General features: G+C 53.9%; 1 non-coding gene across 1 annotated transcript; it reads left to right on the top strand.

Moving 5' to 3' along the window:
- The first annotated feature begins 17,345 nt into the window (after nucleotides 1–17,345).
- Nucleotides 17,346–17,418, top strand: TRNAR-CCU. Its single transcript has one exon. It is a non-coding gene; the product is annotated as a tRNA-Arg (tRNA).
- The last annotated feature ends 7,370 nt before the right edge of the window (nucleotides 17,419–24,788 follow it).

The following is a 24,788-nucleotide window of genomic DNA, read 5'->3' as shown; positions in this document are numbered from 1 at the left end:
AGGGAAGCTACGCAAGGTTGTTAGGGAGTGACATGCTCTTTTTTTTTTTTTTTTTTTTTTTTTTTTTCTGGTATTTTTAACGTCCCTCTGGAAGCTGTGTGAATTGACGGTCAGGGTCCAAGAGAGCAGACAGATGACTTTGCAGTTGTGCAAGGAGGTGATAGGGGCTGAGACACAGGAGGTGGGGAGCTGGGACTGATCCAAGATACATCTTAGAGACAGAAGGGACAAAATTTGCTAGTGGACTGGACAACAGGGGAACGATGGGCGAGGAACTCAGGAAGAAAGAACCAGGGAAGCTCAATTGGTAGAGTCATCTCTGTCCTGAGCCACGAGTGTCCTCCAGCTCTCTTTGGCCCTGCCCCAGAGCCCCAGAAGCCTACTCTAGCCATTTACTCTCCCCCCTGTCTACAGGCAGCAGTCCTAAAACAGGGGCAGTCCAGACCCGCTCATCGGGACCCTTTGTAAGAAAAAGCCCCTTGCCTTCCTCCAGGAAGAGCAGCACCTGCCAAGACCCAAGGCTTGGACTTCAGACCCCTTTTAACCTCTCCACCCGGCCCTCGTTTAGATCACAACCCGCACAACCTTACAGCTCCCCTCTCCCCAGCCTGGACCACTGGCCCAACCTGAAAATCCTAGGAGCTTTGAGACCTGCGGGCGCTGGGCTTGTCGGGACACGGGCCTGCAAGCATTCTGGGGCCGGGAACGGGAAGGTGGGGCTTGGCTTTCCATAAGGGAATCTCCCAGCCGGTTCCCCGGGGGAAGGAAGTCCCCTCCCGGGCCGGCGCCCCGGCCCCGCCCCGCCCCGCCCCCCGCCGGCTAGCTGGCCGCGGAGGCGGCCGCCCCTCCCGCCCTGGAAAGCGCTCGCAGCCGGTCTTCCGGCCTCGGGCTACGGGCGGGGGAGGGTCCGAGCAGTAATTGCTGCCATCTGCTCCCTCCCCTCCCCCACCCCCGCCTGGGGGAGGGGCCGGGGCGCGCACCGCACGCCCCTCTGACGCCCGGCCCCCGAGGGGCGGGGGCTTCGGGTGCCTCGCGAACCCTCCTAGGGGCGAGTGCTGCGGGTAGGGGGGGTGGTGGGCATGGGGAGCGCGCCCGCAGCCTTTCGTGGGGAGGGGCCGAGGGGTCCCGAGCTGAAGGCACAGCGCTTTACCAGACACCGAAAACCAGCGTTCGGGTTCTGCCCCTCGCGGGGTCGGGACTCCAAAGGGTCCTGGGGGGCCCGCCCGCCTCTACTCACACGCGCGACGTCCGCACCGGTCTGTGGTTAAGGCCGGCGTTGGGACATTGACGCATCGATCTCTGTCTGAACAGGACGGATGTGACTGTGGGCGGGGAGGGGGAACCCAAGGCCGGGGCCTGGAGCCCGCGGGGCGGGCGAGCCAGGGCGGCTGGAGACAGAACTTGGCCCTCAGACACCAGGGGCCGAGCTGAAAATCCTCCCAGTTACTACCCACTCCCCACTCGGAGGAGCTTGAGTCCGTTACTTCGAGCCTCAGAGCCCTCAGAGTCCATTTCCTTGTCCGTAAAAACGGGATCCCCAGGTCCTACCTCTCAGGTGATTCCAAGGAGGGCCAGTTGCTAGTTCTGGGGAGATGGGGGTGGGTGGGTATCGGGCCTTGTGTCTGGCCTGGCGGAGTCCCCGGGGCAGTGGGAGTGGGCCCTGTGGAAGGTGCTTGGCAGCTGAGAGCCTTGAGGAGGCAGGCAGAGGGAGGGTGGGCTAGGGACAGGAAGCCAGGGAACAGATCTTGGGAGCAGCCTCGCTGGTTTCAAGCCCATCTCTGGTGACTTCTCTGCAACGTCAGCCTCAGGAGGTGAGGATATTGTCTGGCCTCTTTATCCAGCACTGATGATAGCTCTGGGGGCATTGGGGGTGCTCACAGGGCAGAGGAGAGTACCCTACTGCCCGGGTGCCGGGACCCACTTGCCTGAACACATCTTCACACACACCCAGGGGTCTACATAATCCCCCAAGTGCAGAAGCCCACGTGATCCCCAGCGAGGCCTCCCTCCTTGCCAGGGCCACAAGACCTCACCTTACATCACACGATGTCTGCTGCCTTCCCCTCCTACAACCTTGCCAACTCTAACAAACCTGTGTTTGTCCCAAGAGCCGCTTCCAGAGGGGCTGAGCCACAGCCCCTCCCCCCGCAACCATTCCCACCACCAACCTGAGGGCCCATTCCTCCACACAGGTGAGCTCCAGGGATGCCAGGCCGTCTACTCCCAGCTCCTGGAGAGGCTCTCACTTACAGGGAGGGGAGGCAGCTTGAGACATTTGGGAATCACAACAACCATCAAGACAACCCAGGGGACTGCCCCGGGGAGGGGTCCAGAAGACGCTAGGAGTCAGTGGCTTCTGCGGTGGGGCTTCAAGGAGAAACAGAAGTTCACCGGGGGTAGAAGAGGAGATGTGGTGTTCCAGGCAGAAGGAACAGCATGTGCAAAGGCTTGGGAGTGTGAAAATCTGACGGGTCTGGGGACGAGTGAGAAGTTTGATGTGCCTGGACCAAGAGTATTGGAGGGGAGCTGACAGGGATGGGAGGGACAGGGTGTGAAGGGTGGATGAAGTGACATATCACTAGGCCAAGGGATTTAGACTTGGGTTTGTTGTAGCAAGCTACAGTGTCTGCACAGAAAGAGACAGACAAGAACATAAATGGCTAGAAGGAGTGAAGCTGACAGGAAGTGAGATAAAAAGGTCAGTGCCAGCCCAGTGATAAAAAGGCCATTCACCCATCTCCTGGGGACTGGGGCACACGCAAGCCCCAGGGATCCCTTCTGAAGAGCACAATTGTTACTCGGCCCCAGCCAGTTATTGTCATACTGGCGTGTGAGCTTAGTGTGGTCAGATATTTTCAAGAAAAGAAATGCAGATGTTTATGTGTTGCCTGCAGGTTTTTCAATGTTGACAACCTTAAAACGGTGTGTGTGTGTGTGTGTGTGTGTGTCCAAAACACACCTAACACAGATGTACGTGCAACCGCTGCAGAGTTGCTGGGAAGCTGTTGGAAGTTTTGTAAGGAGGGAAATGATCTGAATAGCAGGCCTGGGTTTTAGGATGCCCACTGGGGGCAGTATGGAGGAGTGGCCTGGTAGGGGGGACAGTTGCAAGTGTCTGGACCAAAGGGGCTGAGGCCTGAACAAAGGCAGCTGACCTGGAGAGGAGGGAGGGCTCCCAGACACAGTGTAGGGGTCTTTGGGGATTAGCCCTTCCTGGGGGCGTTAAGGGTTTAAGTCTCCTATCCCTTTGTCCCCTTTAAGAGATTGCAAAAACATCATCTAGTGGGTGGGGAGGCCTATTTGGAGTGGGATGCCCCTGAAAATCCTGCAAGTTGCACCGTGGCAGGCCACCCCGAAGGAGGGAAAGACGGGGTAAGACATTCCAAGCAGCCCGAAGAGGGAGGGGTCGTGTTGGGGGAGGGGCTCAGGAATCCGCCTGGCCTTCAGGAAGACCCCAGCCAGCCCTAATGGGAACCACACGTGGGGTGAGCTGAAATCCCGGATTGCCTGTGACGTTTGGCTTTGGAATTGGACACTTGGCTCAGGTCACTCCTGACCCGCTCAAGTCTGAGGCCTCCCAGCCCAGCTCCCCTCCTAATTGCTGCCAGACACATTCGGCCCTGTACCCAGCTCTGGGGCCCGCCTGGGTTCCCCATCTCTCACTAGAAGAGCACCTACATTCTGAGACAGTAGAGGGTTTTCAGACAAGAATTCTAAAACGCTTGATGCTCTCAGAATAGCAGGACAAGAAGTCCTTTCCAGTATCTCCCCCAACAAGATCCCCTGAACTTCACACAGCTCCCAGAGCCCTGAGCTGCTTCTGGCTTTGCAGAAACTGGCGCCCTGGACCTCCAATCCTCCACTGTGGCATCTGTAGGGTGCTCTATGGCTCTGGCAGTCTTCGCTTCCTCCATACCCCGCAGGGTTAATTTCCTGCAGGCCCTCAGGCAGTAGGGGCAGGGAGCAGTCCAAAGGGCAAGGGAAGAGCCCTGGGAGCAGGTGGTTTGCTCCTGAAGATTTGCTGTAAAAAAACGGAAGGGGAACAGGTCTCTCCTAACATATTTCCTGGTGTTTCTCTTCCCCTCATTCATACACCCCCTGGCCCAGGGGACAAAGCTGAAGTTGCGTTACAAGATGTCTCAATACAACATTGAAGGCCTAGGAAAACTCCCAGTCTTTATTTGAGGGGCTCACTCCAGCCTCTGGGCCATGGCTGTCTTTACACCTGCTAAACCCTCTTCATAACCCTGCAACTATAATGTGTATGAATGGGGGGGGGGGTGCTTCCTGCTTAAGTCCCAGACACTGCCAGTGGCTGCCTCCAGGCCATCAGGCCCAGCTCCCTCCCCTGGGGTTCCCTCCTTGAGAACTTCCAGGCAGCCTGCTCAACATCAAGCTAGGGGCCCAGGAGCTTGGACAGACTGCATTCCTGGGTGAAGGGTAGAGGAGAGGAGGGCTGCACAGAGCCCCCCTCCTCCCTTCCAGCACAGACTCCATGTTGCCCAGCCTGAAACTCTCTCTAGCCTACTGAAGATGGCCAATGTAATGCCAACAAAACCCTTGGCAAAGTTAGCAGAGCCAGGGACCTAGGGGCCTCTCTTGAGGATGATGCCATCTCTGCCTTGGAGCTATTCCATTGCTAGTGGGACCTAAGGATTCAGCATTGACGAGGGGCCCAAGGTGGGCACTAAGAGGTCTGTGGAGTGAGGCCACCAGGCACAGAAGGGATGCGGGCAGAGGACTGGAGAAGCCCTTGTCGTAACTCAGCACCACACTTCTGCAGGCAGCTCAATCTCCCAAGAGTCTCTAGAGAGGGCTTAGGGACTTCCAAAGAGAAATCTGCCTCAGCAGAATGGAAATCAGGCGGCAGTAGCAGAAGATGAGAGTGTTGGGGAGGAGCCGCGAGGGGGGCCTCCGCTGAAGCTGGGGATTCAGGTAGTCCCTCCAACCCAATCCACCCCCATCCCCCAGCCTGGTTTCGGGAAGCTCTCAGAATGAATATTTAATAGCTCAGCGCTGGGCCTGATTGAATTTTAATGCGGGCGACCCGAGCCCGGAGCCCGAGTCCAGGCAATTAGTCAGGAGCCATTAACGCTGACGGAGCTGATTTATGGGCGGGACCAGGCCCTGTGCGGGGGAGCCCAGGCTGCCCGAGGCCCCGGATTGGGCGGACAAAGTCTCCCGCGTCAGCCAATCCCTGCGGCTGTCTCGACTTGCTTTGCATCTCTTTTGCATAACACTCCCAAAGGGCCGACCTGGGCGGTGGCCCAGGAGAAAACCCGGGGGTGGGTGGATAATAGGGGGGGTCCGGCTGAGACCGGGATCCAAGCTTTGCCTTCCTCTCGGCCTGACCACAGGACATTTATGACTGGGAAAATCTCTATGTTTTGCACGTGGGATTCCATCGGACATTCCAGCTATTCAACAATCTCCTCCCCTAACCCCCCCGCCCCCCCCCCCCGCAAATCAGTACAGCCCAGTTCTGGGGAAATTCCAAAGGAGGAGGAGAGGAGCAGAGACTAGGGCCGACCTGGGAACTCAGGGCAAAGTTGCTGGGTCTCAGGACCTAGCAAAGGGCTCTGCGGTTAATGGAGACAGGAGCCGTATTGAGCCCTCGCTATGTGCCCGGCACTGTGATTCCATGCCCTCCACCGCTCTCCCGGCTCCCCCACTTGTCCCCTCTCCCACTCCCCACTCGCCTTTCAGAGGAGTTGGGGTGGGGGGGCGGTGTTCTTCACTGATGGGGATGGGAGTTGCAGGCATTCGGGATGCTGGATTATGCCTCAGAGGGCTGGGAATGAATCCAAGGGACTCTTGGAGGAGACGGCCCCCCTCCCCTCCCTGCCCCTCATCCCTCATGACCTGTGCGAATGAGCTGGGACTCAGCCTGGAGTGCTCTATTGAACTATGCCCGACCCCTTAAATCGTAGGTCAAGGATTTAGCTGGCCTGTCTGCTGCCACTCTGGCAGGTGGCCTCCTCCTCACCAGCCCCCACCGCTTTCAGAGCCCTCATCCACTAGAGATGTGGAGAGCGGGCATCTTTCCCTTACTGGACAAGCATCCCCATGGGTCCAGGCCTTATCTGAAATGGAGTGGTCTTTATTGAGGGTTGGGCAATGAAAGGGAGTGGATAGAGCTCTGGGCTGGGAGGCCAGCCCCTACAGGGAGGCTAGTGGACAGGTTGGCAGGGAAAGGGGAGGCATTAGTCAAGGAAGGCTTCCTGGAAGAGGGAGGTCAGAGTAGACACTGGAAGGAAGGGAGGGACAGGGTCAAAGAAAAGGGGAGGAAATCCTCTGCAGGGAACACCCTGTTTGAGGCAGTAGAAGATGAAGTGTATGCTCAAAACTCTCCATACAGGACTGTAGCAGCAACTCAGCACGTTGCCTGCCTAGGCAGTGGAGACAAGACTTGAAAGGATGATGAAAATTATTATGACTATTTAAAAAAATTTTTTTAACATTTATTCATTTTTGAGAGACAGAGCGTGAGTGGGGGAGGGGCAGAGAGAGAGGGAGACAGAATCCAGCAGCTCCAGGCTCCGAGCTGTCAGCACAGAGCCCAACGCGGGGCTCGAACTTGCGGGCCACGAGATCATGACCTGGGGTGATGTCTGACGCTTAACAGACTGAGCCACCCAGGAGCCCTATTGTGGACAATTTAATAAGCACCCACTATGTACCACCACAATGCTAAGCACTCGAAATATATTGTTTCAAACCACAAGAGACTCTTCACAATAGAGAACAAACTGAGGGTTGATGGAGGGAGGTGGGTAGGGGATGGGCTAGATGGGCACTAAGGAAGGCACTTGGGTGTTGAGCACTGGGCGTTGTATGTAAGTGATGAATCACTGAATTCTACTCCTTTTTTAAAAAAATGTTTATTTTTGAGAGAGAGAGGGAGCAGGCAAGCAGGGGAGGGGGAGGGGCAGAGAGAGAGGGAGAAATGGGATCCAAAGTAGGCTCCACAATGTCAGCCCAAAGCCTGATGCGGGGCTCGAGCTCATGAACCGAACAGCGAGATCATGACCTGAGCCAAAGTCCAATATTTAGCTGACTGAGCCACCCAAGTGCCTGCCCCAAATGAATGCTACTCCTGAAACCAATATTGCACTGTATGTTAACTAACTGAAATATAAATAAAGTTATATATGTATTATAATATATATAGTTATATATAATAATATATATTATATTATATATAGTTATATATATATAATAATATATATTATATATTATTATATAATATATATTAAAAGTTATATATTATATATATAATACATACATATATATATATATATATTCCTTGACTGGTTTCATCTAATCTTTATAGCAACCTAATGGAGAAAGTATTCTCAGAATTCCCATTTCACAGGTGAGGACACTGAGGGGCTTGGAGAGAGGCAGTAACTTGCCCCAAATCCCATACTAGTTGGTGGCAGACCCCTTGTTCTGGTCCACTATTCCATGCTGCTCAACTTACACTCTTGGTTTCACTCTCCAAATGTACCCCTCCTCCCATGTTTCTTATGTCCCTTTACCAGCATCTTCCTGGTGCTCAGAACAGATTCTTCTCATAATCTCTGCCAAAAGCTTGAGAAACAATCCTGTCTATATTGTCACCCAAGCCTGAGTCCTGGTGTCATCAATAAATTATAGTCTTGAGATCTGTTTCCTAAAGGTTTCTGAATTCTGTTCCCTCCTCTCTGCTGACCTCTGCTTGGTTCAGGCCAGGTGAGGCAGGACAGGAGCCTTATGGAACCCTTACCGGATGCCTGGCACTGTGCAGAGAGCTTTCCTGAGTGTTCTCTTAATTAATCTTCACCGGAAGCTTGAGAGTCGGTCCTTTGATTGCTAGGGTCCCCATTTTCCAGATGGGGGTGGGGAAGGTCAGGGAAGGGTAGGAAGAAACCCCCAGCTGTACTGGGCTCTCTATGGTGGTGGGGCAAGGAGCAGACTCCATCGGATGAAACAGAGCTTCAAAGTCTCCTGCTCTTTTCAGCTGTTCCTCGGAGCCCACAGTTTCCCGGCGCTGGATCTAGGCCCTGACCTCTGAGTGCCTTTCCCTTCTTTTAACCAGAGGGATTAGGCTTCAAGTTACAGAAGACCCAATTTTAAAATACCCTAAACAGTAAGGACAATTGTTTATTATGTTACCAAACAAGAAGTCCCAAGGTGAGGCTGTTGATTAATTCAGTGACTCAACAATGTTATCAAAGACCTAGGTTCCTTCCTTCCTTCTGATTTGTTTCTTCTTCCTTTCTTTCTGTCTCTCACCAATTTGATTGAAATATAATTTACATGTGGCAGAATGCACACATTTTAAAAATACAGTCTGGTGAGTGTTGATGAATGAACAGCTGGTAGCCACCATTCCAATCAAGATATAAAACACTGAGGGGCCACCTGACTGGCTCAGTCGAAAGAGCATGGGACTCATGATCCTGGGGTCATGAGTTCGAGCCCCACGTTGGGTGTAGAGATTACTTATATGTAAAGCTTTAGAAAAAAAGAAAAGAAAAGAAAAAGAAAAAAGATATAGAACACTGGCATCATTCCAGAAAGTTCTCTAGTGTCTGTATGTGGTCAATCCCCCCCTCATCCCCTGCCACAGGTAACCACTGATTCGATTTCTACTTCAGGAGATCAGTTTTGCACATTCTAGGCCTTCCTGTGAATGGAATCATACTGTATATACTCTTGTGTCTGTCTTTTTTGCTTCAGGCAATGTTTTTGAAATTCACCTGTTTTGTGGTCTGTATCAGTAGTTGATTTCTGTTGCCAGGCAGGATTCCATTCTGTGAGCATTCTGCTACATTGCTTTCTCTTTTCTCTGCCCCTTATCATGTTGTTTATGTCCTTGTACCCTGACTTCTCTTAAAGTCACAAGATGGCTGCTGCAGTTCTGGACATCACATGCAGACAATAACATTCAGAGGCAAAGAAAAACTGTTTTTCTCCTTCAGCCTCTGAAAAACCTTTCCAGAAGTTTCCTCACAAAAATCCCCTCATGTGTCGTAGACCAAAATCATATTACATGTCCATCCTTAAGCCAAACACGGGCAGAAGAAATGGAATTCACACAGGTGTCTAAGACTAATCAAGATTCACCCCCTGGAGCTGGAGAGGGGCTCAGCCTCCCCTGAAGAACATGGCAGTCTAGTCCCTGAGCAAAATCAAGGTTCTGTTCACAGTCAAGGAGGGCAATGGTTGTTGGTAAATAACTAATAGTGACTGCTTCATCTGCTTCTTCCTTATTAACAGAATTCAGATTTTGTTCAGGGATGCACCTCTCAAGGAACGTAACCCCATGCCCACCCCGCAAGTAAATACTACATCAATCTACGTCAATCCCAGTAATCCTGTGCCCCTGACCAGGGGTTAGTTTAAGCATGAAGACAGTGGGAGACTCTGATTGTGGCCACCTACCATCCATTCTCCTCTCTTCTTCCTTAGTAATAAAGAGTCAAATCTTATTTAAGTGACACAGTGCCCAGCTAAAAAACGTTTTTAGCTTTTCATGCAGCTAGATGTGGCCATGTGACCAACTTCTGACCAATAAGATGTAAGTAGAAATGTTCTGTGGGATATCTGAGAAGGTTGCCTAAAGGAGCTGACTCTGTTGAGGAACAACCTTTTGTTCTTCTGCTTTTGCCCCTTCTGGTCTACAATATGGATCTGATGGCTGGAACTCCAGCAGCCATTTGGGAACATGAGGCAAATCTGAGAATGAAATCCCAGGAGATGGGTGGCACCTGAATTCCCAGTGACACTGAAACTATGGAGCCGGAGCCAGCACAACAGCATTGCGTATCTTCAGACTTCTTTTATGAGAAAGAATAAACTTCAATATTATTTAAACTACTCTTGAGTTTTGCTAACATATGCAACTAAACCTAATCCTGACTCACAAAGGCAGTAACAATTTCGGGTCAATGAGACAAGGGGGAAATCTTCTGAATGTCTCTGAGAAAGGTCTCTTTGCTCTTAAAAGGATACACCCGAGAGGAATCGTTAGGTCCACACGGGATGATTGCTACTGTATCTGCCATGTTGTGATTTGAGGGGAACCATCCAGAGACACAGCCTTTATGCTAAAGGTGTTAGATGTGAAGATGGAAGGAACCTGGGTCCCTGAAGAAGGTGTTGAGTCTGAATTAATCAGCTCTGGAGCTACCGTTTCTCCTTGTTATGTAAAATATCACATTTGATCAATTCTAAAATGCACATTTGGTCACGTTTTTAACATTTCTGAAATAATTAGGCATCTTTCGATCAATAGCATTTTTTTTTTAATTTTTTTTTTCAACGTTTATTTATTTTTGGGACAGAGAGAGACAGAGCATGAACGGGGGAGGGGCAGAGAGAGAGACACACAGAATCGGAAACAGGCTCCAGGCTCTGAGCCATCAGCCCAGAGCCTGACGCGGGGCTCGAACTCACGGACCGTGAGATCGTGACCTGGCTGAAGTCGGATGCTTAACCGACTGCGCCACCCAGGCGCCCCTCGATCAATAGCATTTTAATCTGCTGTCAGCCAGACAGCAGTTGTGCTCAGCTGTCCTTCCTGGGCATTTGCAAATTTTGGTGACTTCCCTGATGTCCTGACAGGACAATGACAATCCTATGATGTTTTATTAGTGTTTTATTATTCTTTTAATGTTTATTTATTTTTGAGACCGGGGGGAGGGGCATAGAGCGAGAGGGAGACACAGAATCCAAAGCAGGCTCCAGGCTCTGAGCTGTCAGCATAGAACCCGACGTGGGGCTTGAACTCACCAACTGTGAGATCATGACCTGAATCAAAGTCCGATGCTTAACTGACCGAGCCCCCCAGGCACGCCAATCCTGTGATATTTTAGTCCACAAGCCATTCAAGGACTTTTTGAGTCTTGAACGATACCTAGAAACTTTTATTGGGTATCTGACAAGATCATCTGCCAGCCATAAACACTTCTAGAACGGATGTCAGTGGCTTGGAAGGAAATCCTGGAGGGAGGTACTGGATGTGGTAGTCAATCTGCAAAATGGCCCCCAATGATCCTCACCTCCTGCTACTCAAACGCTTGTGTCGTTTCTTCCCACAGCGTTCTGGGCTGGTCTTTATGACTAGGAGTATAGGGCAGAAATCACGCCATGTCTCTTCTGATATCAGCTTATAAAAAGGCTGTGGCTTCTGTATTGAATGCTTAATTGTGCTCTCTCTTGGATCACTTGTCAGTGAGGCCAGCTGCCATGTCATAAAGACAGGCAGCCTACTGAGGCCTATGTGGCGAGGAACTGCGGTATCCAGACAACACTCAGGTAGGAACTGAGATCTGCCGTGTCAGTGAGCTTGGAAGTGGATTCTCCAGCCCCACAGGATGGCAGTCCCCTGCCAATAGCTTGAGTGCTAGCTCAGGAGAGACCCTGAGCCAGAACCTCCCGGCTAAACCACTCCCGGATTCCTGACCCACAGAAACTATACGGTAATAAATGTTTGTGGGCCGCGTGGGTGGCTCAGTCGGTTAAGCATCGGACTCTTGATCGCAGCTCAGGTCTTGATCTCAGGGCATGAGTCCAAGCCCCGTGTGGAGCCTACTTTAAAAAAAAAAAGGAGGGGATAAATGTATGCTGCTTTTAGCTGCTAAGATTTGGGGTAATTTTTTACACAGCGAGAGATAATTAGTCCAGTGGAGCAGTTTTAAAGAAATGCTGTGTCACCAAAACTTGTGATGGCCCAGATGATGAGTCTATATGTGTAAAAACACAGACACCAATAGCTCCAAGATGAAAAGTGATTCCAGGAAACAGGCTCGGGATGTGATAAAGTTTAAAGAAAACCTTAGCCAATCTGTTTCACCTGTGTTTTCCTTGTTCTGTAGGTGCGAGAGTAATTTACGTTAAAAAATATATGTTTCTGGGGCACCTGGGTGGCTCAGTTAAGCACCTGACTTTGGCTCAGGTCGTGATCTCACAGTTTGAGCCCCGCATTGGGCTCTGGGCTGTCAGCACAGAGCCTGCTTCAGATCCTCTGTCCCCCTCTCTCTCTCTGCCTCTACCCTGCTGGAGCTATCTCTTTCAAAACTAAATAAGCATTAATATATATATATATAATATATATATAAATCTAAAAGAGTTTTCTAAATAAATCTAAAATAAAAGCTCAAAGTGATAAGAAATCCTTGTGTCAGTTTAATTGGCAGTGTTTTTTCTTTCTAATGGTATTTTTATAAAGTAACAGTGCTTTTTTTTGTTTGTTTATGTATTTTGAGGGGGGGGGCAGGAGTGAACACAAGCGGGGTAGGGGCAGAGAGAGAGAGGGAGAATCCCAAGCAGGCTCCATGCTGTCAGTGCAGAGCCCAATGCAGGACTCTATCCCACAAACCGTGAGATCATGACCTGAGCTGACATCAAGAGTTGGTTGCTTAAGGGACTGAGCCACCCAGGTGCCCTCGGTAATGGTGCTTCTTAACATCAGTGGCATCTAAACTGGATAAAATGTGATCACACATTTTCCTATTGCATAAACCACCGTGAGGGGAGTTTTCTGGTACTTGCAGCAGGGATTTGAATTCGCCAGAGTATAGGACTAGGGTTGAGGTGGTAAGAAGGAGGAAACAAGGATATGAGGGACAGCAGGAGGAGGTTGAGTCAGGGTTTGTGGCAAACTGCTCAAAAATATGTACAGGAGAGGCACCTGGGTGGCTCAGTCGATTAACCATCTGACTCTTGATTCTGACTCAGGGCATGATCTCACAGTTCGTGGGTTTGAGCCCTGCACCAGGCTCTGAGCTGACAGCATGGAGCCTGCTTGGATTTTCTGACTCTCTCTCTCTCTCTCTCTCTCTCTGCCCCTCCCCTGCTCACACTCTCTCTCTCAAAAATAAATAAATAAACATAAAGAAAAATACGTACGGGAAACCCATGTTGCTCACTGCTGAAGCGTGTCACTCCTAAACCTCCAGTGCGTTATTAAAAGCCTGGAACCAATGTCACCCATGGCGCCTTAGCAATGGCTGGCTGCACTGGAAAGCCTGCATTTCCCAGACAAAAATGAAGAGATATGATCTGACAGGAGTTTTCCTGTATTTTAAATTTCATTTTCCCCCCAAAGCCTTTAGAGTTTTACAGCTTTAGGGCTCCTATACGGGGAAATGGGCCTGTGGAAGAGGAATACTTCCCTGGGACATCAGTTGCCCCTCATCTCCCACAGGTGTGGCCAATTGTTGGGCAAATGTCCAGGGGCCCAAATCTAGACCGGACATGAGATCTAGACTGGGTTGGGGATCCAGTCGGCGTCAGCATTAAGCCTGAATCATGATTCCACTTGTCTCACCAGCATCGTTTCATCCTTCCTCAAGAGAGCACCAGGAGGGAGTGGGTGTCAATCATCAACCCTCTTTACAGACTGGAAAGCTGTATCCGGTTCAGCTCACGGGGTAAAGGACAGGCCAGAATTTGAACTCAGGCCATCTGGCTCCAAAGCCAGTGCTCGTCTTAGCCAATGCGCGAAGGCATTTTAGATCTGTGGGGAATTTGGCAACCAGGGAAGCCCAAGCCCCTGATTTTACTGTTGAGAAAACAGGGGCTTTCCAGGGAGCAGGACCTGCCCGAGATCCACCGGGAGGGGGTGGCGGGGCAGGCCTGATTAGGCTTGTGGATCTGAGCTGGTAAAAGGAGGGGGCGGGGCTGTAGGCACAGAAGTACTGCCGTCCCCACCCTGCCCCCAATACAAAGTGCCCCTTCGTTCCATTTTGGGAACGGGTACAACTTGCTGGGGGCGGGTGGGGAGCGCTCGGAAAACCACCAGCCTTCTTCATTCTCGGGATTCCCGAAGCAGCCATTTTCGGGGGAAGGAATGTTCGTCCAGCAGCCCCCAGGGGCGGGGCCCCTTTCCGGGCACCAGACAAGCCTGCTTTGTGCTCTCCACCCAGGGCCCCTCCCAGGCCGGCTGTCACTAGCCAGGCTTTCTGAGCATCTTACAGGGCTTCCAGGCCAGGTCACTAAGGGATGAAGCGAGTAGGAAAGGCGTGGGCCTTGTGGGAAGCACTGAAAGGCCAGTCTGGGAGGACTGCCGGGAGGAGGTATGAGAGCATCACCCAGAGGTCTGGACTAGTGGCTCCTCAAAGTTAAAAATACGCATTCCTGGGGCGCCTGGGTGGCTCAGTCGGTTAAGTGCCCGACTTGGGCTCAGGTCACGATCTCACGGTTCATGGGTTCGAGCCCCGCGTCAGGCTCTATGCTGACAGCTCGGAGCCTGGAGCCTGCTTTGGATTCTGTGTGTGTGTGTCTCTCTCACTGGTCCTCCCCTGCTCGTGCTCTGTCTCTGTCTCTTTCTCTTTCAAAAATAAATGAACATTAAAAAAATTTTTTTTTAGTAAGCATTCCTAGCTTCCCATTACTAGAAATTTATCCTAACCAGACATGCACAAAGGTGGATGTTATAAGTCTGTTCATCAAGCTTTTGTTTGTTGAAAATAACAACAACAAAATCCCACAACAAAAGAAACTTGTTAATTCTTGTATGTCCACAGGATGGAATATTAAACTGTCATTAAAAATTATGTGGTATAGGGGCACCTGCCTGTCACGTGCAACATATGACTCATGATCTTGGGGTTGTAAATTAAAGCCCCACACTGGGTGGAGAGATTACTTAAAATAAAATCTTTAAGGGGCACCTGGCTGGCTCACTGGGTTGAACATCTAACTCTTGATTTTGGCTCAGGTCATGGTTGTGGGATGGCTGCACTCTGTGCTGACACCATTGAGCCTGCTTGGGATTCTCTCTCTCTCTCAATCTCTCTCTCTCTCTCAAAATAAATCAAACAACATTAAAAAAATTTAAAAATAAAAGTTAAAAAATTACGTGTAATAAATTTATTTATAGATAGGAACAGATATTCAAAATATTTGTCTATTGAGAAAAGCAGATTACAAAATAGTGTAGAGACCTGTCTATATATACATATATCGGTATCTAGAATAATATCTGAACTGCTCCAGAGTCTAACCAGTGGTTATCTCTGGGTTGTGGGATTAAGGGTATATGCTTTAAAAAAAAAAATATATATATATATATATATATATATATATATATATATATATATTTATTTTTGAGAGACAGCGCGAGTGGGGGAGGGGCAGAGAGCCAGGACAGGATCCGAAGCGAAGCAGGCTCCAGGATGACAGTACAGAGCTCGATGCAAGGATTGAACTCACAAACTTTGAGATCATGACCTGAACCAAAGTCAGCCGCTTAGGTTTAACCCACTGAGCCACCCAGGCCCCCCCCCCATTTGATTTTTTAAAAATTTTTTTGTTTTGTGCTTTTCTCCGTATGTTCTAATTTTTGTGAAAAGGTGTTTCAGTTGTGTAACAGAAGCGTGGATGCGTGTGTGTGTGTGCGGACCACCGCTGCCTGCAGCTCTGGACTGGGCGTCCCCCACCAGAGAAGTTTCTCCAACATGGCTCCTGCCCTCCGAGGAGGGGGCAGAGACAGCTGTGGAAGCATCAGAACGAGAGCCGGAGCGCCAGACAGGCAACGTTTGAGCCTAATGACAATGGCAACCGCTCACCGAGCACCGCACAAAGTGCCTCCCACACACATTATCTTATTTGAATCCCACCACAACCCTCCCAGGTCGCGTCATCCCGCTTTTACAGGCGAGGAGACAGGCTCCGGAAGGTGAAGTGGCCCCCCCTAGGGGCGGGAAAGTGGGGAGCCGCGTTTCGAACCAAAGTCTCTGGTCACCTTACCCCACCGCGCCCCCCTCGTGTCCATCCCGGCATCTTGCCTCTATTCGTCCACTGTCCTTCTCCTCCACTGACTGTGACTCTGTCTTGGTAGCACTGGGGTTTTGTTCAAGGTCTCTCTTCCCAGAACTTAGGGTCCTTAGGCATCGGTACCCGCTCTCGAATGAATGAATGAACATCCAACCCGGCTGAAGAAGGCCATCCACGAGCCTGTTCTTTGCCGCCCATGTCTTGTATTTTATTTTATTTTTAAATTTAAATCCAAGTTAGTTAACAGATAGTGTAATACATAGCCTGTGTCTTTGGATACTTGTATTGTCTGCCTTTATTTCCCTTTGGTTCTTTAATATTAGCAAAGCCTTTTGGAAAATGGCTGACAGCAAGGGTTGTCGTGGGAACAGCTCTCTGTCTGGATCTGAACCAAAACTTTAAAAAAGGCAGAAACGCTCCCACTCCTTGTGACACACACAGGAGAAACTGGAGGCAGCCACCCTGGAGGCTGACTGACGGTGGCAGAGGAGGGGCCCTTGGTCAGCTTTCCTCCCTGCCTCGGGGAAAGGTTTGTATTGAGGACCAGTGCTTGGAAAGGATGGGGATTCCACACACTGAGCCACACTGAGCACACACCCTCCTGGACCCTGGACCCTGGACCCCAGAACCATAGAGATGGAGAGTTCAAGGGATGGGCCAATCAAGGAAGGCATCCTGGAGGAGAGAACCAGGAGGTTTAGGAAGGGGAGGAGGCCAGGACAGAGGGGAGAAGAGCAGGGGACATGCCTGGGCAGTTAGTTGGGCGCTGGGTGATTTAAGTACAACCAGATGTGCTGGGAGTCTCCTATCAGGCCCAGCCCCAGTGAGGGCAGGCAGAGTGGGGGTGGGGAGACCTCTGAGCCACTTGGATTTCCACTTCCCCATTCTGCCCTGGGTTTGTAAGCTTTAGGGAAAGGAGAAACCCAGTGGGAGTCCAGAGGAGATGGCACGTGAAAGATTGAGCCAGTCAGGCCTGGATTAGTCTTCTGCCTTTGAAGAAGGAGGGAAGGGCTCCTCTAGGAAGCAGGGTATTGGCTCAACTCCTGGAACCTAGGAAAAAGGATTGGGAGAGCTTTGGGGTAGGGGCTACCAGCTCTCCTGGGGGTGGGGGATAGCTAGGGAAGGCTTTACAGAAGAAGGAATATCTGAGTTGGGTTTTGAAGGATGAATAGGATCTCCCCAGGCATAATAGGGGAAAAGATAACTCCAGTGAGAGAGACTCGGGTATTAAATTGGTGTGGATTCTTAGTGAAAGGTTCTGCAAGGCTGTATTATAAAGGTAAATGGGGAGATGATGGTTCAGCTTGGGGTGCTGGCTCAAGGTCTGTGCTGCACGGGGGGGGGGGGGGGGGTGCTTCTGTTCACAGAACAAATGGTAGAGCCAGATATGTGATGAGGGTTTAGAAGTGGCCACCAGGATCCCCAAGAGTTGGGCCCCTAAGGGAAAGGAGGGGACCGATGGCCAGCCCCAGCTCCTCCTCCTAAGTCTTGTGTGGTTGGGCACAGAGCTGTGTCTGCCCAGAAGGACAGTTTTTCTGGTTCTTATGGAGGCTCTTTAAGAGCCCCTGGCCAGGGGTGCCTGGCTGGCTGAGTCGGTAAAGCGTGTGACTCCTGATCTCAGGGTTGTGAGTTCAAGTCCCACCTTGGGTGTAGAGATTACTGAAAAGAAAAAAAGAAAAAAAAAAAAAAAAAAAAAAAAGCACCCCTGGCTGTGGCTGTGGTGGGGATTGGCCCGGACTCACTGGGAAGGTAAATCTGGTATGAGCGCACAAACAGAGAGTAAGGGGCTGGAGCAGCATTGAGGAGGCACTGAGAGATGAATCTTAAAAGCCAAGGGGCTAGAAAGAGAAGATCTGGGGCCCCACAAAGGGGGGGAGGAGCAGCCCCAGCCCTGGCTAGCAGGCAGCACTAAATGAGCTGGGTGTGGTGTTTCTGGGCGCACCCCAATCCCCCAGCCCCAGGACCAGCCCCAGGACGCACTTCCTTCCTTTCCAGCTTCTTAATGATTCCTGAGTGGCCCATGCAGAGGACCACAAAGAGAGCTCTCTCCGCCCTTTCCTCTTCCTCTCTTCCATTTCTTTCTCCCTTCCTCCCCCCCACCCCCATCCTTCCCCGGGGCCCTTTTCTTTCCTTCCTCCCCACCCCACCTGCTCCTCCCTCCCTCCCTCTTGGCTTTCCACATCTTCCCTCTAACTCTCCTCTCTCTCTTTGAAACTCTCAACGCTGGTTCTCCCGGGTCAGCTGGGTTAGTTTCCTTCATGTTTTCAGAAAGGCCTTGTTACAAGTCTGGACCCCGATGATCACACACTCACACACGCCCTATGCATATACACATGCTCCGTATACACACACCCAAACATAGCACCTGCCTTCCCTGGGAGTGGGGTTGGGGGGGTGGGATTCTCCACTTTGAATGTGATACAAGCAAAAGGACTAGGAAAGAATGGAGGGCCCTCTGCAGAAGACAAGCATTACTGCCATCATCACCACTATTATTATCCAATCCACTGCTGCGCACTTGACCTACCCCTGAGCTGATCACAAGACCAGCCTGACTCCTGTCCGCAGCAGGGGGCTCTCAAGGGCACAGATCCCTTGACTAGGGACAGTCAGGAGAGGGGTGAGCAGGGAGTCCTCAGAGATTAGACCCCCAGCACCCTGCCCAGGAGAGCAAGGCAGAGACATGATGAAGGGTCATTTGCTAGGATTGAGTATTTGTCAGCCCAGGAGGCTGGATGATGTATTAACAGGACTTTAATGAGCTTGGGAGGGGGAGCCACACTTCATTGCCTGAGCACTGGTGCAGGATGGGGGGCAGAGGGGTGAAGAGGCCAGCCGCACCCCCAACTGCTAACTAACCCCCTTAATGTGACCCATGCTAGTTTGCTCATCGGAAATAACTCAGCACCTCCAAGATGCGGAACACTCCCTCCTGGAGGCCAGTGAAGGCCTTCTCAGCATGCTGGCCAGTCCTGCTATCTTACTTGGAAGGACTTCCCTAGGTCTAACCTTGTCCTTCCTACTAGCACTGGAGGGTTCTGGGGGAAGAGGGAGAACTGAACACTTGCTCCAGGGGAGCGCATTATCAGTTCTTTCCTCTGGCCTTACTCCTGTCATCCGCCCCCACCCTGAAGCCTGGTGGAGAATGGCCCCCAGTGACACCCAGCCACAGTGCCCTGGCAATGCCAGGCTTGGCCTCCCGGCACTAGTCCTGCTGGTTGAGATCACTCAGCTCCTGTGGACATTGGCTTCTCTCTTAACTCTTGCCTCTGACCCTTGGGGAACAGGACAGGTGGGGTGGAAATTCTACAGTGGATTCTAGATCCAGTTTTGCTGTGTGACCCCAAGAATGTCACTTCTCCAGGCTTCAGATGCTCCATCAGTAAAGAAACACCCAACGAGTTTCTTCCACCTCTGTTACCCTGGGATTGTCCCTTCAGCAGGGAGTTGAGCCCCCCCTAGGGTGGTGGCTGTGGCTCCCTTTATCCTGCTGGTCTGATTCTGAAGCCAGGGCTGCCCTAGCATAGTGAGCCTTGACACATCTGTCCTTCCTGCCAGGCTGTGGTCCTGGGGGTGTGAAGCGGAGAGGAGGAGAGGATTCTGGGGGTGGAGAAGTTCCTCATCTTGGTGAGTTCCAGAACCTGCCTGGGTGCTAGTCTTGCCTCCACATGCGGGACACTGGGTACTCAGTATCTCCCCCAGGAAACGTATCCTGACCCTCCAATCTAAGCCCAGCTCCATCTCAGACAACCTCCTTGGGCGCTTTCGCGGCAGCCTCCCTTTTCCACCTGGACCAGCGCTAAAGCCCTGAGCCTGGGCCGGTAGAATCCTGGCTACCCTTGGACCAGGAGCTCCACGGGGACAGGGATGTGCCTTGGAGACTCTTCTCAGGTGTCTCCAGCGTCTAGCTCAAAGCTTGGCGCAGAGTCAGCGCACCCAGCCCTGAACGCCTTAGGCTACCTCTCAGCGGACCACAGGTCTGGAATCCATCCTCCCTCTTCGCCTTCCACCATTCAGCCTGCTTGGCCCAGCGTGAATGCCGCCTCCTTGGGGAAGCCCTCCAGTGAGCCCAGCCTTTTAGAACTCACACCCTCCCCTCCGCTGTCTAGGTCTAGGGCTTAACCACGGCCGCCACTAGGAGAGGCGGACTTGCGCGGCTGTGTGTGTCCCACCCTCTGCATCCTGGGCTGGGGCGGTCTCCTAAGCAGTAGGAGCTCAGTTCACCTGGGGGCGGGAGGATGAGAGCATGAGTCAACAAGGCTTTGGTCAAGGGGCTTAAGGCTGTACTGGGCGAGGGGGTCTAGGGAGGCAAGCTGACGGGGCGGGCCGGGCTGGCTGCCTTCCCCTTTAGCTGCCTTCCCCTTTGCCCTTCGACCCAGGAAGCCTCTCACACCCGGCGGACACGCTCGGTGGCCCCCACTCAATCCCGGCCTCCCCCCTCGGGGGACCGCTCCGCCACCCTCACCGGCCTGCCCGGCCTCCACCCCCACCCCAACTTCCCGCTCGACGGCCCGAGAGAGGCCGGGGCGCGCCGGAGAGTGGCGCAAGGACACTATCCACACCAAGGGTCATTTGCTCTTTTCTCCCCCTCTGTGGCTAATTTATTTTAGAGCTAGGGGAGGGAGGGGGCGGGGCCAAGCCGGGAGGGTTGAGAGGAGGGGCCGGGCGAGCCCAGGGGAGGTGGGGGCGGGGCGGGGGCGAGGTGGGGGAGGGCGGGGAAGGAGCCCGGGGTGGAGAGGGCCAGAGAAGGGGCGGGAGTTGGGGGGAAGGGAGGGGCATTAGGGGAGGGAGGAGCAGGGAAAGGGGAGGGGAGCAAAGGCCTGCGAGGGAGGGCGCTGGGGGCGGGCGAGGGGAGGCGGGGGTGGGGGTGGGGGTCCTGCCTGCGGGGGGAGCCGGGGCGGCCCCTTGTCCGGCCACCCCCACTGCCCAGTCCCGCTCCCGGCCGCGGCGGCCGCAGCAGCCGCAGCAGTAGCGGCTCCAGGATGGTGAGCGCCGCTGTCCCCCAGCCCCGGCCTGTCGCCCCCGGCCCGCGCCCCGGCCCCGGGGCCGGACGCCCCCCCAGGCCGCGCACACTCACCTAGGACCCGGCCGGGATGCCGAGGTACGGGGCCGCGGGCCCGGGCGGGGGCAGACACGGGAGCGCGCGGGCGGGCCGGGGTCAGGGGGTGGTGACCGTTCGGTCGGGGTGTCCGGAGCTTTGTCCGCGGGCGCGGGGCAGTGTGAGGGCCAGAGAGGGCGGGGGCTGCGGGGCGCGGGGTTCAACTAGGCGAGGGTCGAAGGGCAAGGCTAGCCAGAGACCCGGGCGGGTGCGTGGGAGCCGAGGGTCACTTCCCGGGGGGAGGGGGAGGGCCGACAAGGGGGCTCTCGTCTCCGCCGCCGACGGGCACCCTCTTCGCCGCCCCCTTTGGTGCGCAGGCTGCAGCAATAGCGAGCGTCCGGCTCTGGGGGGAGCCTGCGGGATTGGGGGGTGGGGAGCCAGGATCTGCGGGTTCGGGTCCCCGAAGGATCCTGTGTCCGGAGCCCGAGGGCCGGCCCGCAGGCCCCTCCCACTCCGTCAGGTCTTTGTCCAGCGGCCCCTGTGTGTGTGGGAGGGGGTGGGGGCTGGGTTCCTGGCCCGGAGATTCCCCAGCATCGTGACGGGGCAGTGACAGGAGACCGAGGCCACTTAGGGCCCTGCGCCCCTAACGCCCACCCCCTCCCTTTCTTTTCTTCTGGCCGGGGAGAGCATAGCCCCATCTCAGAGTCAGGGCGTTGCAAAAAGCTGCACTTACCTTCACCCGTGGGCTACTGGCTACAAGGGGGACCCTCTGAGCTCTCGGCTCTCTAGAGAGCGCCCCTTAAACTTGCCCACTCCAGGAGCCCTCTCGGTCTGCACAGAGCTTCCCTTGCTGGGAACCCACTCTGTCGAGGGACCTCCGCAGAAAGATGGGCACACAGTAGGTGCTTAGCAAATGTGGGCCCCCCCCCCTTCCCCAGCGCCCGCGGTCCCGGAGCGGCTCCAAGGGCGGAGGAGGCCTGGGAAGGGTCTGCGCGGGGAGCGAGCGAGCGGCCTGGAGCCTGCGCCCAGCGGCGGCCTGGAGCGCAGGGGTGGGTGGACGGGTGGGTGGGCTGTTAAAGGGACGGTCACTAAATCAGGATTAGGCCGTGGGGCTGTCAGGCTGCCTGGCCCTGTCTCCATGGATACCTAATTTGGAGGAGAATAGAGGACGGAAGAATGTTTGTGTTGTGGTCCGCACGGGCTGCCGCGGCTGAGCGGGCTCTTGCCCTGGGCCAGGCAGCGGGGAGCCGGGCTCTGGTTCCCAGCCCACTCTGGACTTCTGTAGGGGGGCGCTTCTCGGTTCTCGGGGCCCAGAGCCTTCCCTGTGGAGTCTTTAGAGTGGGAGGGATGGTGTCGGGGTCCAAAGCCCCCTGACCTGCACAGGGAGCCCCAGAACCTCCGGAATCCAGCCTGAATGCCCTGTGCACCCCCCTGGATACCGCCGCGCTGAGGTTCCCCTCCCCAGACCTCCTGGCCGGGAGCAGCCGTCATTCTCCGCTGAGCTTTGGCCCCGGAGGACCCACGCGCTGGGCGGCTGGGTGCTGCGGCGCTGCCGGGACCCGGCCGCGGAGCGCGGACCCCGCGGCCGCTGGGCAGCGGGCAGGGGGCGGGGCGCGACTTCCTGGGGTGGGCGAGAAAGGGGCGGGGCTTGCCGGCTGGCTGCGCTGGACGCGGTGACAGGCCTCGTAAATCCCCCTTTCCCATATTTAACACCATTTCATTTATTTCCACTTCAATCTATTGGTGTCCGCAGCAGCAACCCCAGTGAGGAGCGCCCCTCGCCCTGGCTGTAATACCTTCTGGGGGAAAGTGCTCTTGGGCCAAAGGGAATTTAGCTCTGTAGGGCAGTGGAGTTGCCCCTGGTGAGTCCCAGATAACCGAATTCCTCCGAGGGGTCTCCTCTTCCCAGGAGAAGTGGGGGCTGAGAGGCACAGGATGGAGTTTGGCCTCTGAGGCCCTTTGGGATTTTCTGGCTGTGGTCTAAGAGTAGGTTGGGCTGAGGATCCCATAGGTGGATAATTCCAGCACACAGCGTGGAGCGGGGTAGGGGAGAGGGACCGGACCAGTGTGTGTTGTTCCAAGGGCCCTTTCCTGCCTTCCTCCTGGTCATCCATGGCCACAGCTTTTTATGGAGCAAGGGTCCCTTCCCCTCCCCTGCCTGGGCTGCAGCTTTATTGCTGAGATCTCAGACTCTCCACGCAATTTCACGCTTCTCTGCCTTTGCTCTTGCTGTTCCCTCAGCCAAATGCCTTCCCCATTGTCCCTGTCTCTCCACAACCTCCTCATTCTTCAAGGCCCAGCTCAGATGCCATACTTCCTCCCTGTAGCCTCCCCAGAGCCCCTAGCTCTTGTCACTTGCTCCTCCTGCCATGTTCTCCAAGCCCTGCACCTGTGCCTCCCTTCAGCTTTTGTGGCTGAGTCCACACTAGGCTTTGCCTCCTGGAGGATAGGGATGGAACCCACACTTCCCTGCACCCTGCCCACGCCGGGCCTGGCACAGAGCCTGGCACCTTGTGGTTGCTCTGTGAATATCTGTCGGCTGAATACAACGGATTTTGTGAGGGCAGCCTGCAAAGCATGGAATCTGGCCACTCTGGCAAATAGATTTGCACTCCTGGGTGGGTGGAGACCCCTGGGTGGGTCTCCTCCTCCTCCTCCTCCTCCTCCTCCTCCTCCTCCTCCTCCTCATTGCTGACCCTCCCCCACCCCCCAAGTTGGGGAGGACTTTGCCCCTTCCTTTCCCCACAGACCAGCATTCTTTCCCTGCCATTATCATCCTGTTAAACAGAGAGGCCAGTCAGGATCCATATGGATCACATTAACAATTGCTTATTATCTGGGCCACGACTGCCCCCACTCTCCACCCCCAGCTCCTGCTGCTGCAGTTGTTGGGCCCTTAGGAGCCCAGCCTCCCTGCCTCCCCCTACCCCCACCATCGGTCAGCCAGGGAGGGCAGGGGACAGGCTGGTCTCCCTCACCCTCCCCATGCCTTCTAGCAGAACTTCGCTTCTTCTTGACTTGGCTGGCAGTTAATGACTCCTTTCCCTGATTTAATGAAAACCAGGCTCCCCGTAGAAAGTGTGGCTCAGTAAATTTCCAGGACTGCAGCAGGGAGAGGTGGACCTAAGTTCTGGGTGCACCTGTGGTCCGCAGCACTGACAGCCCCCGCCTTCCAGTGGACAGAAGCTGTGGGTTGGGGCCAGCCACACTGGGCCGGCCATGGGGCCCTTGGCTGGCCCTGCTCCCTTCTGGGAGCTGGTAGGCTAGTGAGGGGGATCAAAACAGGAGAGACCTTGCATAGCCTTGGGTCGCAAGCCTTCTGCCGCAAAGAAGCAGGAAACCTGAGAGTTTCCCAGAGCTGCAGCGGAGACAGCCTTGAAGGATGGGGAGTGGGTTTCTGCTGAAATGCATATAGCCCAAGAGCACTAGGGTTGGAAGGGGGTCTTCAAGATCGCCCAACAATTCTGATTTACGGGCCCCTCAGAGGGATTGATGAAAGCTGTTCCCCCAAAATGCACTTTCAGTTGACCCTAGCCTTTGCATTCTGCCTCCAAGGGTTCTTGGGCCCTCTGAAGCCCACGGGGACCCTGCATGAAGACCTCCCTCTAGTCCGGTCCCCCTCTGATATGCAGAGGGCCAAGGTAGGCTGGTAGCCCAGGACTCCTGACCTCCACACTCAGCGCTGTCTTCATGGCCTTATTCCTGGGCCAAGGGACCAGGGTGGCGATTGAGGTACTGGGCCAGCCTTCAACTGGGAAGGGTTCACGCTGCCTGTGTTGGGGTAAGGGCTGGTCATGTCGTCTCTGAGTGTGTTGCCTGGAGAGAAGATGTTCAGGGTTTTTTTTGTTTTGTTCTGTTTTGGAGTCTACTAGTCCCCAGGAACATGGTCGATTGGCAAGAAAGTCTAACTCTTTTCTGAGCATTTTCATAAGTGTCTCAAGTCGTAATGAACACTTAAGTAGCAAGTATTGAACACTCCATA

This window comes from Lynx canadensis, chromosome B4, assembly GCF_007474595.2.
Source record: "Lynx canadensis isolate LIC74 chromosome B4, mLynCan4.pri.v2, whole genome shotgun sequence".
NCBI classification, from domain to species: Eukaryota; Metazoa; Chordata; class Mammalia; order Carnivora; family Felidae; genus Lynx; species Lynx canadensis.
This window is presented reverse-complemented; position numbering and strand designations above follow the sequence as displayed.